This window comes from Echinops telfairi, unplaced genomic scaffold (genome assembly GCF_000313985.2).
Source record: "Echinops telfairi isolate 266 unplaced genomic scaffold, ASM31398v2 ScPeMD7_3533;HRSCAF=4204_0, whole genome shotgun sequence".
In the NCBI taxonomy this organism is placed as follows: Eukaryota; Metazoa; Chordata; class Mammalia; order Afrosoricida; family Tenrecidae; genus Echinops; species Echinops telfairi.
In genome coordinates, this window is record NW_022107431.1 from 17601573 (window position 1) to 17613762 (window position 12190).

A 12190-nucleotide genomic window follows, 5' to 3' on the forward strand; every position below is an offset into this window, starting at 1 on the left:
GGCAGGGGTCTCCCCATGGCTTCTCCAGGATAGGTCCATGTGGCTTCTCAGAGCTATCTCACAGATACCTTGTCCTTCGTGAGTCGTCTCCAAGGGAGTGGGCAGAGTGAGGGTGTGTCTTCCCCCTCCAAGGAGGAAAGTCCAGAGTTTTCCTAGAATCCTCAAGGGAAGGCCAGGCCCACACCGAGGCCTCATTGGTTATATCTTAATTGACAGACCAGACCCCACCCCCTCACTCGTCATCCTCTCAAATTGACACCAGATTATTTAACTACCACAGATGCTTCCAGCAGCATTCAATATTTTGCCCGTAGAACTATAAACCATACCCTCTTGTAAACTTCCCAAACTCATGGCGTTAATTCTGACTCCTAGCAATGCTATTCGTGCTCAGAAATTGAAGTTCGAACAAATTTCCAAACACCCACCACTCTGCTCTCAAAGATGAGACTCCCGGTTCCTGCCCTCCGGAAGGTCTGGAGAGGAACTCTGTCCTGGCAGAGGCAGTTGTCCCTCCCCAGGTGCTTCAGTAGTTCTGCTTAAAAGGGTTGATGCACCACATGCTGTCTGACTCCTTTCAGACCTTCAGGAAAGGCAAAGAGGGAGAGACAGAAAGTGGATGAGTGGCTGCTTTGGGCAGAGGGTAGGAGGCTCGGGGCGTTGGAGGGTGAGAGTTAAAAGATAACACGTTTTCCTTTTGACGTGATGAAAATATTCTAAAATTGATTATAGGTGGTTGCAAACACTGTGAAGATTCTAAAAATCACTGACCTGGACACTTTAAATGGGTGCCTATTGCAGTAAAAGGCAATGGATGGCTGTCTCTGGCTTCCTGACTGCCACGAGGCAGGGGTCAGATGTGCCTCCACCCTCCAACACCTATCGTTCCTCGCACACCACTCTGCGTCTACGCTGGGTTCCATAATTCTATGCAGTGGCCACCCAGAACTCACAGACAATACTCACAATCAAGAGAGTTCACTGAGGAAGTTAATAGGTGACCACAAGTCAGGTTCAGCAAACTGTAAGGATACAATATTTGGTTTCCTCGGCCAGCGGCCAAGTCTCTTTCTCCAGTTCTCAGCTACACGGCACCTTGGACTTTGCCTCCATGGGCCAGGAGAGCAGCCTGTCACTCTGTCCCAAAGTGCCTCAGCCTGGGGCTAGATGAGGAGAAGGTACCCCATGGTCTTGGCACTTCTCCTCTGGGTCTCCATATCACAGTCTCTGGTGCATCTGATTTTGTTGCCGCCGCCACTTTGGACAGAAATCTTGAACGTGCTCTTCCAAGGTTCTCGGGGATTCTCTCTCTGCTGCTGCTACTAAGACGGCTCCTCTATAGAGCCAGGGGGCTGGGAACACACAGTGACCACTCCCTCTATTAGTGTTACATGTGCATCCTTTGCTAATCCCCCCCATCACTTGGTGGCAGTTGCAGAGACTTGGTGCGTTAGTCTGGGTAGACAAGAGAAACAAATCCAGAGAACATCATATAGATTAAGAGAGAGCTTTATATCAAGGAGTAATTATATTAAGAACACATCCCAGCCCAGTCCAAATCAAGTCCATAAATCTGATAGGAGCCCATATGTCTGATACCAGTCTATAAATTTCTCTACAGACTCATGCAACACATGCAATGATGCCAATTACAGGAAGATCACAGGGCAGTGGCAGGAAAGTCTTGTGGATCCAGTGGCAATGGAAACATCTCAGCACTGGTGTGAGACTCCACATAGCTCCTACAGCTCCTGGGCTCTGGCTGCCATCAGCATAGCTCCATCTGGCTTGTCCACAGGAAGGTGAAGCAGAGAGAGAGAGAGAGTGTGTGTGTCCCCCACCTCCAGGGAGGAATAGAGGAAAACTCCCAGAATCCTCATGAGAAGGCCATGCCAACGCAAACACATCATTGGCTAAGACCTGATTGACAGGCTAGACTCCACCCTTTCACTCAAGTTGACAGGAGATTCTGTAACTGCCACACTTGGATAGAAGGGCCACATTAAACAATCTCACCCCACCACAAATACGAACTCTGAAGAAAATTGCTACCAGACCATTAGCAATCAGTGGTGGGTACCTTGACCATGGTGTTCTCTTACAGGACTACCTTGATGGGATCAAATTGACAATGGCAACTGGGAAGGGGTGAGCTTATCGGCCCAACTGGGGACCATACGTTTATGTAAATGGAGAGGAACGTGTTGGTGAGGGGATGGGGAGAATGGTTCCACAAGTTGAAAGGTGGGATCTATGTCAGTATGTGCAGAACTTGATGGAATGGGGTGTCTCTGCTCTGCAGTCTCAACAACAATAAGAGAAAAGCAATTCTTTTTTAAAAAGTCAGGAGTGACGATGTGATGGGGGCGTGGCTGGGCCTCTGTTCTCAGGAAAGAATCAGAAACTACGAGAGGATTTGATGCTTTTGTTAATTCGCCTTTGAGGGGAAAATACCTTATTTCCTTTGATTCGGAAAGGGAATGATCTATTGCATACATAAAATACATACTGTATATATATAAAATACAATATCATTAATAGATCACAGGCTAGCAAAATATTGTTACAGATAGTTAAAAACCGACTGCAGCTATGTATGTGGACAGGGATTTCAGTCCAGAATTTGAAGTCAATTTCAGAAAAGCGCAGGGAACAAGGCAGGTTGCTGATGACGTTAGATGAATCTGGGTTGAAAGCCAAGAATGCCAGAAAGATGTTCATTTGTATTTTGTTGGCCAAGCAGAGACATTCTTCTGTGTGTAACAAAAGAAATTACGGGTAATACTGCAAAGAATGGTGTGGCAGTTACACAATCTCCTGTCAACTTGAGAAGGGGTAGAGTCTAACCTGTCAATCAGGTCATAGCCAATGAGGCCTCTGTGTGGGCATGGCTTTCTCTTGAGAATTCTGGGAACTTGTATCTTACTCCCTGGAGGTGAGAGACTCTCTCAGCTACACATTCCTGTTGACAAGCCACATGGAGCTATACTGATGGCAGCCAGAGCCCTGGAACTGGAGGAGCTACGTGGAGACCCACGTCAGCGCTGAGATGCTACCACCACCACTGTACCCACAAGACCCCACCCACTGGCCTGTGATCTTCCTACATTCGGCATCACTGCATGTCTGCGTGAGTCTGAAGAGGAATTTATGAACTAATATTAACATATGGGGGTAATATCCAACTTATGGGCTTGATCTGGACTGGGCTGGGATGCTTTTTTCATAAACAATTGTAAGCTCTCTCTTACATATGAGTGTCTCTGAATTTGCTTCTCTAGTCCACCCGGACTAACACAAATGGGAATTCCAGAATCTTCCGTAAGGACCCTGAGGAAGCTGTACGTAAAATAAGAGACAGTTGTTTGAACAGAACAATGGGATCCTTTTTTCCTTGAAAACTGGCAAGGGCATATGCTAGGACCTTTACGTACTCCATGTAGGTGCTGAACATATCATCCAAGACCAGGCGATCTAAAGAAGAGCCAGGATCCGGACAGGAGAACTGTTTATGAGCAATATGTGATAGGCACGTGACACAGCCTGGCTTGCCCCAAAGGAACGTGACCCGAAGCACTTGATGAAGATCAAACACATCAGTAGGGATTTCGCTGCACCATAAAGATAAGGAACCTCCTCGCAACTAAACCAATAAGCAATATCGGGTTAGATGGGGAAATATCGACGTTGTCAAGGATTTCATTCCACACGGATCAGCCGTCAACACACTGGGAGCAGCAGTCCAGAAATCATGGCAGGGATTGCATCGGGCACATCTTCCAAGGACACCTTTAAAGTTCTGAAAAGCTCAGATGTCCCGCTGAGGACGTGGGGGGGGGGGCCGCGGGGCCCATCATGGTCTTTTCAGCTGCTCCGTGTGGGAAAGCAGACCATACACAAGAAGACACCAGGAGAGATCATTTGGACTGTGGCCTGGTGAAGAATGTTGACTGCAACAATATGCTGAAGGGCCCAGAGAACGAGCAGATCCGTCTGAGAAGACAGAAAACCCGCTGTTCCTCCGAGGTGAAGATGATGCCGCTTCCTCCTGCATTTTGCTCACTTTCTTTTGTGTTTGTTTCTGAGGCTGTGATCAAGCAATGTCATTGTGACCACGTCCAAGTACATTGTTGGATGATTGCCAGCGAGGGTTGCGGCAGTACATTCACCGAGAGCTCCCGAAATTCAAGCCGTATTCAGAAGCAACGTTGAATGGAGGATAGTCTTGCCCACCGCAGGTGTTCCCAGAGAACATCCCCTCGCTCCGAGGTCCAAAGACTTTAAGTCAATCTCTTGCTCTGGCCCAAGTCCCACCTTGCTAACTTTGATCAGCCTCGAGGAGAGGAGATCGGGTCTGCTTACGTGATGGGTGGGGAGGTCCTCGGGAACGAATGGAGCCTTCGATGAGAGAGAGTGGCGCAGTCACAGCCCTGGCCTCAAACAGCATGAGGGCGGCACATGACCGGGCGATGGTCCGTCCTGATGACAACAGAGCCCTGCCATTTCCCATTGTAAGACGGAAAGACTCTCAACCCACAAAATGTGGAAAAACATAAGAATTATATGAGCCCCCAATAAAATGATTTTTTTCAAGAAAAAAATTTTGGAAAAGCATAAAGTTTTTTTAAAATCACCGACAATCATCATCATCAAACAAAACTACTAACTTCGATCCTGTCGTGACTTCACGCTGGCTTGATACAATTGCAAGCACTGTGTATGTCGATATCTTTGCAACCATGGTGTCTTATTTTATGAAATTAAGAAAAGATAGTATTTGCAATCATGACTTTTAGTGGCTATACACTATAACAGCCTATTTTGTGGGGTTTTGTTGTTCATGGCCATTGATTGGCCCCGACTCACGGTGACTTCATGCTCAACAGAACAAGATGTTTCCTGTCCTGCACCTTCCTATTGTACAATCTTTTGTCACCACACACAGGACTTTCACGGGCTGGTTTTCTTAAGTCCATCATCTGGCCATTCTTCCTAGTCTTCGTCTGGAAGTTCCACTGAAATCTGCCCACCATGGATGAGCCAGTGGTACCTGAAATACTGGTGGCATAGCTTCAGGTACCACAGGACAAACTGACCAATGAGGGGTGGAGAATGAATAGCTACCCTTACGAGGCTACCATTGAGAAGGATGGGAATCCCAGAACACCTAATTGTGCTCGTGTGGAACCTGTACAAAGACTGAGAGGCAGTTGTGCAAAGAGAACAAGGGGCTACTTCATAGTTTAAGATTAGGAAAGGTGTGCATCTGGGTTGTATCCTTTCTCTGTACCTATTCAATCTGGATGTTGAGCAAAAAATCCAAGATGCTGGACTATATGAAGAAGAACTCCACACCTGTATTGGAAGTGGGCTCAGTAACAACCTGGGGTATGCAGATGGCACAACCCTGTTTGCTGAAAAGGAAAAAGATTTGAAGTCCATACTGATGCTGCTCAAAGGTTGTACTCTTTGGTGTAAATTAGTCCTCAAAATTAAGACAACAAAAACCTTCATATCTACCAACAGGCAGCATCATGAAGACAGAGAAAGCATCCAAGTTGTTAAGGGTTGCATTTTACTTGGGTTCACAAATCAGAGGCTAGACGTAGCAGTCAAGAATTCAAAGTATTACATTGGGTAAATCTTCTGCAAAAGACCTTTTTAAAGTATCCAGAAGCAAAGCTGCTACAATGATGACTACGGTGTACTTGGCCCAAGCCATGGTATTTTCCATCACTTCACAGGCATCATGGACCATGAACAAGGAAGAATGGAGACGTATCGATGCCTTTGAATCATGGTGGTATCCATATTGATACCGTGGACTACCAGAAGGCCAAATACATCTGTCTTGGAAGAAGTACTGCCAGAAGGCTCCTTAGAAGAGAGGGTGGCAAGGCTTTGTCTCACGCACTTTGGGCATGTTCTCAGAAGGGACTGGTCCTTGGAGAAGGACATCAAGCTTGGTAAAGTAGAGGGTCAGTCAGAAAGAGGCAGACCCACAATGCTATGGATTGTGGGTCCAAAGAGCAACAATTGGGGAGGTGGTGCAGGGCAAGGCGGTCTCATTCTATGAATGGGGACAGACCTGGCAGCATGGTAGCAGGCACGGTCACACAAATGGTTGTAAGAGAGACCGTATTCTCAAGAAAGACCTAAGTGTGGGTTTAAAAGAAATGAACTCATAGAACTGTGGAGTTGAAAGGATGAGGTTGAACAGGAGGTTCAGCCGGTTGTTTCTGGACATTCAGGTCTGCAAAAAAAAATTTTTTTCTTTTAGAAAAATTAATACCAGCCTGATCCCAATGAAATGGAGATTAAGGATGCCCCAAATGTCCAGCCTTTGCAGGGTGCTTTACCACTCGGTTAGCTCTGATATCAAGGACCACTCTTTCTCGGAGTATGTTCCTTTATGCCCCAGGGTTCTTCCATCTGCTGCCAGGTCTCACCGAAATCCTGAGCTGTTTAGGAAATGACTCACATGGTTGTGGGTGCTGCTGCTGCTGCCAGGCACTGTCAAGTTTGATCTGACTCACAGACTCTTGCACAACAGAACAGAACACCGACTGCTTCTGCCATCCTAATAGTGTGATGTTTGAGCCCACTTTTGTGCTCTGTCTCTTTGAGGGTGTTCCTCTTTTCTGCTGCCCTTCTACTTGCCTGCAAGGTCAGCAGTTCAAAACCACCATGTGCTCCAAGGGAGAAAGACAAGGTTTTCTACTCCCATAAAAAGTTACAGACTTGTAGCAATACCAGGAGGGTAGGGGGAAGATGGGGAAAGGAAGGGAGAAAGGGGGAACCAATAGCAATAACCACACATAATCAGTCTAATATCAGCAAACAAGAAGAATAGGTAGGAGCTTGTGGGAGTTACATAATCTGTTGTCAACTTGAGACTATTAGGAATGAAGAGGCACTAAGAAGATAAATTGCTCACTGGAGGTGGGACACAACTCACTCCCTTCGAGACATTCTTGTTGACAAGCCACATGGAGTTATGCTGATGGCAACCAGAGCCTTGGAGTTGGAGGAGCCAAGTGGAGACCCACGCCAGTGCTAAGATGCTTCCACCGCCATTGGATCCACAAGACTTTCCACCCACTGGCCTGTGATCTTCCTGCACTTGGCATCATTGTATGTGTTGCATGAGTCTAAAGAGGAATTTATAGACTAGTATTGGGCATACCGGTTTATATTGGACTTATGGACTTGATCTGGACTGGGCTGGGAGGTTTTCTTAATGTGCAATCACTCTTTATATAAAGGTCTTTCCTATACACATATGAGTGGCTATGAATGTGTTTCTCTAGTCTACCTGGACTAACAGAGCTGTTGAAATAAGTAACATCTTTCTTTTCTGAGTCCATATGAATGATCACAACCACCGCCACCAACACAAAAGCGAAATCAGCAACTTTGAGTGATGCCTGGTGGAGCATGTCATGGGCAGAAAGTAGCTGAGGTCTGAGAACTCTGAGAAGCATTTATTAATTGTGTGATGTGTTCATACACTAGTTCCCCGAAAGACTTGGAAATGGTTTACAAAAAGCAATGCATTTGTTGTTTCTACGTTCTGTGTCGTGTTGGCATCAGTCACGGGGCAGCAGGGGATTGAGTTCGGAGACGTGGGTCCTTTGGGTGATGGAGAGCAAGCCAAGTTAAGTCAATGAAAGCAGTGATTCTGTTTCAGGTATTATGACACATCACACACCCTGCAAGGTACTCAGCAGGCATGTAGTGCCTCCTGGTAGAACAATCACCGCACTGTTTTATACAGCCAGCATTCGGTGTACACTTAGCATCAAGCCATGCATTTAGGGTATTCTGCCAAAGATCACTGCCACCCACAGCTGTTGAATAAGTGGGTCCAGTCACCATGGCTCTGGCGAAAAACACACACCCAGGGAAACACTGAGTGTCTGAGCTCCAAGGTGTTCGGAAAACCCTTGGGTATATTGATTTTCTGCAGGATTTAAGGAAGCAGGGGCTTGAGTTTATCAGATCTTGCCAAGAAGCCGAGCTAATTCTGTGACTGGGTATCTCAATCAGCGCTGTCTGTGGAGAGATCAGAGATCAGCTGTCATTGGTAAAGCAGCAGTAGCCTGACCTGCTTATTAAAGCAGGCGAAGGGTTGTTTGGTATTTGTGTCCCCTGGGCAATATTCTGTGTGTGTGTGTGTGTGTGTGTGTGTGTGTCTGTGTGTCTGTGTGTCTGTGTGTGTAGACATCATTACAAGGCCTTGTTGTCTTGATCTGTTAGGTCACAGAGTAGCCTGGTCTGGTGTTGATGGTCTGTGACATTGTTAACATTCAACAGAGGAGTATCACTGAAAGCACCTTGTTGCCAGACAAGCAAATGGGATGAGGGCCAGACACCTGACTTCCTCTGGGTGACGTCAGTAGGGAAAAGGGGAATCCATCGCCCTCTTTCACCTCATTTTGACACCAACTGCCCGGTCCATGGTAAACTCCTTCCCTGCTGGGTTCCATGTCGCTTGCGGTGGCCACACAGAAGTCACAGACAATAGACGTAATTATGGGGATCTCCGGGGGAAGGCAGCCGGTCACCACAAGCCAGGGTCCAGAAACACTAAGAAGGCCGTCTGGGGGCCACAGCAATTCCTCTCCATAGCCAGCAGTCATGTCTCTCTCTGATTCTCAACCTCTGGGCCACACAGTGCCCTGGCCTCTGCCTCAGTGGGCCGGGACACTCCCCTGCCACTTGGCCTCGCTGCCTCCCTGTCCCAGCAGCATGTCCCCTCTGCTCTGCCACCACTGCCACTTCAGACAGGGGTCACCACTGTGCTCCACCAGTGGTTCTTGTTCCTTGAGGGTGCTAGGTACTCTGCCCCCGCTTCTGAGAAGGCTCTTACACAGAGGAAGGGTGACACGGACTGATCCTTGAGTTAGAGTCCTCTCCATCTTTGTGTGTGTGTGTGTGTGTGTGTGTGTGTGTGGCTCCATGCAGTCTTTTAGTGGGAATTATAGACAAATGAATTGCTGTGGTGGTTGTGAGGTGCCGTCAGGTAGGTTCCGGCTCATAGGGACCCTCTGGACAACAGAAGGAAACACTGCCCGGTCCTGCGCCGGCCTCATGATGGTTCTGCTGTTTAAGGTCTTCCTCATTTTTTGGCTGCCCGCCACTTTACCAAGCATGATGTGGAGAAGCAGAGACTGGTCTCTCATGACAACATGTCCAAAGTACGTAAGATGGAGTCTTGCCCTCCTTGCCTCTAAGTAGCATCTAGCTGTATTTCTTCCAAGACAGATTTGTTTGTGGTAGTTACATAATCCGGTGTCAATTTGAGACTTGAAAGAATTAAGAGTGAAGGGGTAGAGTCTAGTCTGTCAGTGGGGTCACAGCCAATGAGGCCTCTGTGGACATGGCCTTCCCCTGAGGATTCTGGGAAAACTCTGGTATTCCCTCCTTCGAGGTGGGAGACACTCTCTGATCACTCCCTTGGAGATGCTCTACTGACAAGACACATGGACCTACGCCCTGGAAGCTGGAGAAGCCACATAGACCTACCCTGATGCAGCCAGAACCCTGGACCTGGAGAAGCCACCTGGAGACCCTTGCCAGTGCTGAGATGCTTCCACCACCACAATGTCACTGGATCTACAAGACTTCCCACTCACTGGCCTGTGATCCTCCTGCATTTGGCATCATTGCATGTGTTTCATGAGTCTGAAGAGGACTTTATAGATTGGTATCAGCTATATGGGCTTATATCAGACTTATGGACTTCATCTGGGCTGGGCTGGGATGCTTTCTTAATGTACAGTTGCTCTTGTATATAAAACTCTCTCTTATACACATGCGTGTCTATGAATTTTTTTCTCTAGTCTACGCCGACTAATACATTGTTATTTCAGCAGTCCATGGTACTTTCTTTTTTTTTTTAATCATTTTATTGGGTGCTCATACAACTCTTATCACAATCCATACATACATCAACTGTGTAAAGCACATTTGTACATTCATTGCCCTCATCATTTTCAAAACATTTTCTCTCCACCTAAGCCCCTGGCATCAGCTCCTCATTTTTCCCCTCCTTCATGAACCCTTGATAATTTATCAATTATTATTTTGTCATATCTTGAAAGTCCATGGTACTTTCAATAATTTTCACCAAATGACTGGTAGAGCCATAGTCAGGCAATTCCACTTCACCACACCAGGCTAGTTTGTAGCAATAGCAAGCGAGCGGATAGTCTCAGGTCAGGAGACATGTCTGAGGAGGCAGACTGAGTTCCTTAGAAAATGTCTTGTCTGGTTGTAGGGAGGAACAGATGTCCATGAAACAGTACATGCCAGGATCAGTGTTGGCGGGTATAGAACAGGTGTGTGTAGGACGATTGGGAGAAAGTGGTCATAGATGGGGCTAAGCACCTTGGGCAGCAGACTGTGGATAGGGGCATTTACAGTCAGTGATGCAGCCTGTCTGAGAGCTGGGAGGCTTCTTAGTGAGCTTTTCAACCATCTTCTCTTTTCATAGGAGCCCTTGTGGCATAGTGGGTTACATGTTGGATGGCCATCCTTAAGGTCAGCAGTTTGAAACCACCAGACACCACCAGAGAAAGATGAGGCTGTTTACCTCCGTAAAGATCTACACTCTCAGAAACCCCAGGGGCAGCTCTCCCCTGCCCTATAGGGTCACTGTGAGTCAAAGTTAACTTCATAGAAGTGAGTCATGAGGCCAATAAGCATTGGGCTGCCCACCACAAGGCCAGTGGTTCCAACCCACCAGCCACTCCTTGAGAGAAAGATGAGACTGTGTGCTTTTGTAACGATTTACAGCCTCAGAAATATTATATAGGGATGGTATAAATTGGAATCAATTCCGTGTTGGGGATTTTAATGAGACTAAGACAAGTATTTTGCTGAGCTTCTCCAGCCACCCACTGACTACAGAGACCTGCTTCAACGTGCTTCTTTGGCATATACCCAGGCATGTATGGACTGACCAGGAATGCATAGGCTTATTTCTGGACTCTATGAGAATGTTTAAAAAGGAGTATCAGAAAGGGATGCATTACTCAAAGCTGAAGTTGTGGGTTGATTTTGATGACTTTCTGCTTCTCAGAGCTATGGTAAATGTTATACTATGTAACATTTCCCCTGACTTTTCCCCTAATGTGTGTAGGTGGGACACCAGTAAGTATGCGGGGGCTTAAAAAATGTGTGGAAAAGTTACAGTACCGTTCCATTCCATTTTTCCAAGAACATTTTTAGCCGCATCCTATTACACAAAAGAATGAGATCCTACTGCATTTTAAGCTTTTGTTTTTATCTACAAGCCAGGCAATTCCTCTTTGTTTCCTAGAAAGAAACTTGCTTTAACATGAAAGGTGACATTTTTCATTGAAGATATTCAGACAAGGAAAAATGGGTTTTAAAAACTTAAGCTATTTATAAAAACGAAGAAAAAGAATAAATCTATGATCAAACACATTTAGTAGCAGGGGGAACCAATCACAATAACCAACCCATATCACCCCCACCCCCCACCCCCGGGATGGGGGGACGAGCAACAGAAACATAGGGGAAGGGAGACAGTGGTCAGTGTAAGATATGAAAATAACAATAATTTGTAATTTATCAAGGAGTCAAGAGGGTGGTAGGGAGGGAAGGGGAGGCAAAAGAGGAGTTGATACGAAGGGCTCAAATAGAAAGTAAATGTTTAGAAAATGATGATGGCAACATAGTAGCAATAAGCTTGAGGCAATTGAAGTATGGATTGTTTCAAGAGCCCCCAGTAAAATGATCTTAAAAATAATAATCATTATTAAAATAAATATAGTAGTAAAAAATCAAAAGCTCAGCTAATCTGCATTGAGCACTGATGCTTTGTTCAATACACACACACACACACACACACACAACATTAATTTACTTTGATCTAAGGCACTAAGACATTAGGTTAAACCTCATGTATAAAATTCATATAAGAGGACCCCGTGCCCTGGGAACTGGAGAAGTCATGTGGAGACCTCTTCCAGTGCTGAGATGTTTACAATGCCACTGGATCCAAAGACTTTCTACCCACTGGCTTATGATCGTCCTGCATTCAGTGTCATTGCATATGTTTCGTGAGTCTGAAGAGGACTTTATAGATTGGTATTGGACATATGGGATAATTAATATTGGACTTATGGGCTTGGACTGGACTGGACTGCTTTCTTAATGT